This window comes from Corvus brachyrhynchos, unplaced genomic scaffold (assembly GCF_000691975.1).
Source record: "Corvus brachyrhynchos isolate BGI_N302 unplaced genomic scaffold, ASM69197v1 scaffold114, whole genome shotgun sequence".
NCBI lineage: Eukaryota > Metazoa > Chordata > Aves > Passeriformes > Corvidae > Corvus > Corvus brachyrhynchos.
This window is the reverse complement of record NW_008238337.1, coordinates 4,625,987-4,631,559: the sequence shown is the minus strand read 5'-3', so window position 1 is coordinate 4,631,559 and position 5,573 is coordinate 4,625,987.

Sequence of the window (5,573 nt, the reverse complement as noted above, 5' to 3'; positions counted from 1 at the left end):
ACTTCCAGGTTCACTGTCCCTGTTCAATCCACCTGGCCCAGGAGAACCATCAAGCCCACCAAACAAACAAACAACCAGCAACAAAAAAACTTTAAAAAAACCCCCAACCCATTGATGAAAGAGGCTTTAAACCTGGTTTGCTTTTGTACATTTGCTTTTCAAATTCTTTTCCAAGCTGCGGTTTTCTCGTTCTCATCACGGTCTTTAAGTGCTGCTTTGATTATGTGTTTGCAGTTAATTCTTGCACTTAAAAAATCCAATTTTCCGTGTCAGTTTTGGTGCAACGAGTGCACGTGGGCATTTCTTGCTGTAGTCTGAGCTCTCCTGTAATTGCTTCTCCCAACCAAGGTCTCTTTCCAGGAGAAAGCTCCACAGGAAGCAGCTCCCCATGCTCTGGAGCTGTGTCCATGGAGCACTGCAGCTCTGTCACTTCCCAGGTGTTTCAAAATGCTGAAGGATCACTGAGATGCAATATTAGGACATCCCCAGGAAGGGTTGTATTTGCAAGGACAAACAGACAGGGGAATATTTCTTGAGCCTGGCTTTGCTGGAAGTACCAAAGGTGTCCAAAGCAAAGCAAGTGGAAAATCTCTGCTTGGCTCCAGGACATTATTCCAAACCCCCACTCCTTCTGGTGCCCACAGGAGTCTCTGTGTGTGGGGAATGGTGGATGGAAATCCTGGGATATCCAATCACACGGCCAATGCTGGAGCTAAAGCCACTTTTTAAGCTAAAGCAGAAGTTCTCAGACTGAAACCTCTCACCAGCCAGCTTCACCTTCTCATTTGAAAATGAAATCTCTGCCTGTTGCCTGTCTCATTGCTACAACACCCTTTTTTAGCAGACTTGTTGACAAAATTCACGTTTTCCAACTCGACGCTGAAGGATTTCCTGTTTCTCCTGCCTTACCATGTTCCTCATCTTTCCAGCAACAAACACCCAGATGATCCCAAAAGCAGGTGCCAGACAGACTGTTCAGCACCACCACGAGCTGCAGCCACGCTCTGCCACTTCTTCAAGAGTTTACAGGCTGACCACTAAAAAAAAGCCCAATTAATTGTGCTCGGATCAGTTAAAACACAGAGCACGTGCACCATTTATACCCAGAGACCTCAGGGCTCTCGCCAGACGTTTTGGTGGCCCCTGGCATGAGGGGACACCACAGGGACACCTCTGATGGCACCAGACACTTGTCTTGAAAGCCATTTGGCAGCTCCCTATTCTTCCTGCCACAGAAACATCGATCACACTCCTGCCCACGGAGACCTTTGGCTTTTCTAAAAGTCTTACTTAATTATTTATCACCACTTGCTGAATAAAACATGGCACCTCCTGCAGCTGAGGGATCCTCCACGTGACACACAGGAGGGATTTCCAGGCCAGCCCTTCCCCAGGAACCACGTGTGCTCACAGCTGGGGACTGGGATGAGGCTCCTTGGGGGATAAGGGAGGAGAAGAACTCTGAATGCTTGTGCAGCTTGCTGGAAAATGAATTTAAAATATATTAGTGGAAGGATCCATAATGCAACATCACACCCTGGGGGGACACAGGGGCATCCCAGCCATGTGTATTTACTGAGGGTGTTTTGCACCAGACTTTCTTCACAGGGCTTCAACTTTTGGCCAAAAATCCGTGCTTGCAACTCTAATCTAAGCTGCCTAAGATCACGTTATAGCTGGTTCTATTCCTGTTGTGCTTGTCAAACGCACATTTCCACGCCATCTGTGGGCACTGCTGGCACTGCTCGCTGTAAATGCTCAATACAGACATTTAAGGAAACCTTTAAGGAAAACTTTAGTCATTTCTGTGTTTCCAGCAGCCGACCTCGAAGCCGGGTTCTGTTCTCAGCACATCCCAAAGCCCCTGGTTTTCCCAGGTAGTGATGTTGCCCTGACGAGGCTTTTGGATTCACTGAAACATGGTGAAGGATGATACTGAAACCAGCTTCCAGCTCCAAATCGCCCCGAAGTCCTGAATCTGTGCAAAGCCAGGTATTTCCATGGCAACAGCCAGGACGCCAGGAGGGAGGAGGGGGAGGATATTTTGGCAGCAGAGGACAGAGGGTCCTCCCGGCACAGGGAAGGTGTGAGGAAGGGGGAAAGCAGCACAAAACCTGCTCCGGGGATGACAGCTCAAGCCAGGGGTTTCTGGAGCACCAGAGCTCTTGTGCAAAGCCCTGCTTTTACATCGAAGAGGAGAGGAAATGGTCCCCAGTGATCAGTGCTGCTCTTCAGAGCAGATCGATGCAGGCAATCGAGAAATGCTGCATTAAGGGCCCTCTGTTCTCTCTTGATACAGAAACATCTGAAAAAGGCTGCCCTGGGTGCTTGAGAGACATCAGAGGGTCCCTCTGCCAACAGCAGCTTTCATCACCAACCTGCAGCTCATCATCCTCATCCTTATCTTGCCTGAACACTTTTGACAGCTACACAAAGGCCTTTTCCCTTTTTTTTTTAATAAACTGGCCTCGAGAACACTTAAAGCTCTCAACATTAATTTTTCAAATCCTAGTAGCATTAAATTAATTTACAATTTTCTACCCATCCAGAATGAAATAGCTGGCACTGACGCCTCCAATCTGATATTTTGGAACGGCGGGCACACAGAAAAACAAACCCAAGCTGCAAAAACACTGCTCTTACCAGTCATTTGTGTTACTTAGCCACAAACCAGGCAACATGGCTGCAAAGCAGGGGCTTCTCTGAAAGGGTGGGAGGAAGAGACTGACTGTTGTTCCCATGACACATGATGAAGGAATTAGTCAACAGCCACACAGTGACAACCATTCCAGCTACTGAAAAACAAACAATATATCTGGTAGAAGACAAGCAGGCTGTGGCCAACCCCAATTTCTAAAAGAACTCTAAGAGCAGGCAGCAAAATGTTCAATCCAGGTTTGATAGCTACTGAGGAACAAAGACTCAGAGCTGCCTCCTGAGTGGCAAGTTAAACATAAACTAAGTTTTTGCAGAAGAACGACCAAGATGACTGTTTGCTTTCATACACTGTTCAGCTTTTCACTCAGCTCACGCTCCAGGGACACGTGTGCAGGTGGATTGCACAGGTAACACCTGCTTCCCTCCCTCTGTGCCGTGAGGCTGCCTGGAGGGAGCTAAAAACACCTGAGGATTCTCCTCTATTAAAAACCAAACTTGTAAAAGAAGGGGAGGAGCACAGTTTGGAAGGGGAGTACTTCTAGTTGGAAATACCAAACCTGGGTATTTCAGGCTCTGGGTTTGTAAAGAAGGCTCATTCCATCTGATAAAAGCTCTGAAAAAAATCAGAAAATGTTGGTCATGCTGCTTACCCTGCACAACAGGACACAAGATGCCTCCTGTGTCAGACCTCACTCCTTCCCTTGCAGCCTGCTGACAAACAGTCCATTTTGCAGCTTCCAGGGTTGGTTTGATTTATTATGACCATACGGGGCAGGGGGGAGGAAGAAGATGGTGACAGATAACACAGCTCATCTCACCCTGCACATCCACTGCAGCACAGGACTTCTCCAGAATCCAGTGCCTTAACCATGGCAACAGCCAAATACTGAGGGCTGCTCAGTGCCCTGGCTAATTCCAGTTTACTGTTTCTGTCCCTGCTCGGATCAGACCTTCCTCCCAGTGTTTGCCTCGCTCAGTTATGGCCCTGGGTGACAGATGTGCCACAGCTCCCCAAGGACAGCCCTGGCTGTCCCTGCTCTCAGCTGGGCTCACCTGCACCGAGGGCCCTGGCAGCTCACACAGAACCCTGGCTGGAGCAAAACCAGGCGTGGTCTCATGAAATGAGAATAATACAGGTTTGAGAAAGGTTAAAAACCTGGGAGTGGGGAAAAAAACCCAGGAGATTTCTGGCCCTTTCTACTGCTCCTTGCAGTCTGCACAAGCTCCTGACTCAACCTGAGGTCAGCCTAGAAAAGGAAGGAAAACCAAAAGCATGAGCAAAGCAGGCCTAAAGAGCAGGGAGCAACAGGCACAAGAATGCCCACCTGCTTCCAGTCTCAGGGATGGCACTAAATAATTAACTCCACAACCTACAGGATCACGTTTCCCAAGGTTTTTAATTCCCACCAGAGCAAAGCCCAGGTGGAGAGCACAGGTCCTCTATGGAATTCCCCCACCTGTGTGGCTGTGCACCCACAGCCCCCTTGCTGGACCCAACCCCTGTCCAGGCTCAGAGCTTCCAGCAGGAGTGGAAGGGCATGTGGAAGGCAAATCCCAAGGGAATGGCAACCACCTGGTATCTGCACAGGCAGGGAACCCACATCCACACCAACATCCCGAACAATGGGACCACCAAGACAAAGCCTCTGCTCTGTGTCAGCTCTAAGGGGCTGCTGGAGAGGTCCTGGAGCGTGCCAAACACCCAGGTCACAGCACCATGGTGGCACTTCACCAGGGCAGGAGGGCTTCCCCCGTGCACCCCTTTCCTCCCTCAGGCTTTATTCGCATTCACCAAACCCACATTATCTCCCCAAAAGCCAGCAGAAGGGCACGGCACAACCGCAGCTCTGCTCCCGGAGGTACCAGCTCCACTTTCCCCCAGCACACGGCCCCAGGAGGGAGCAAAGCCGGGCACTGAGGGCCAGCACGGCAGAGGCTCTGGGGGAAGCTCCGGGCCGGCAGCAGCCCTGGCTCCCACCCTGCAGCAGCCGTCTCTGCACTCAGGAGCTGCCACAGACAGTAATAATGAGATAGCAGCTCTATCCACAACGCTAAATAAATGTCATACCCTTTTCCTGGTTTAATAGCTGTTGCTGAGGCAACCAGTGGTATTCCTTAGCACCACACCCGGCACAGCATTAAGGGTGGGAAGTGGTCTGGATGGGCAGCGCAGTCACCCTCCCCAGACCCACCACCCACGGGTCTGCTTCTCCCGACTCCAAGCAGTGTCTTCCATTCCCCGGGAGCCTGTAAACTGGATAGCGAGATGCTCGTAAGAGCAGAAACAAAACACCACACATCCCCCCACACCCTCCGACATCCCGGGAGGTGACCTGCAGGGACAGAGCGTGGGTAGGACAGGACAGCAGCTCCCGGTGACCCAGCGCTTCACCACCCGGCACGACTCAGCTCCGTGACTCGATGGACCGTCTACTCAGGTGTAACACACGGGATAAACACGGAGCTCGAGGCAGCTCAACATAAAACACCGTACAAACTAATAGAGTTAAAGATGCCTGAGAAGAGGAAGCAGAGCGAGAACGCCATCACCCTGCACTGGCCACACATATTTGGGCCCCCCCTTTTCCTGCCCGGGGTCCCCAGCACCCGCTGCCCCCCGCCCTGCCAAGGAGCGCCGTGCTGCGGGAGGGCTCGTCCCATCCCCGCTCCCAAGGGAAGGATGCAGCACCGGGAGTCGCCCCTTTTTCCCTGCGGAAAATCCCAAGTTGTGGTGTGCTCTGCCCCCAGCCAGAGGCGATTTTCCAAGGATGCGGGGCGCTGGGATGCCGGGCACTGGCGCTGCAGGGATGCTCTTCCGCCCCCCCGGGACCCGCAACCGCGCCCGGGTGGGCTCTCGGCCCCGCTCCGGGCTGGTTTCTTTGGGGGCTCTTAACCCCGCGGTAGCAGCAGCCGGA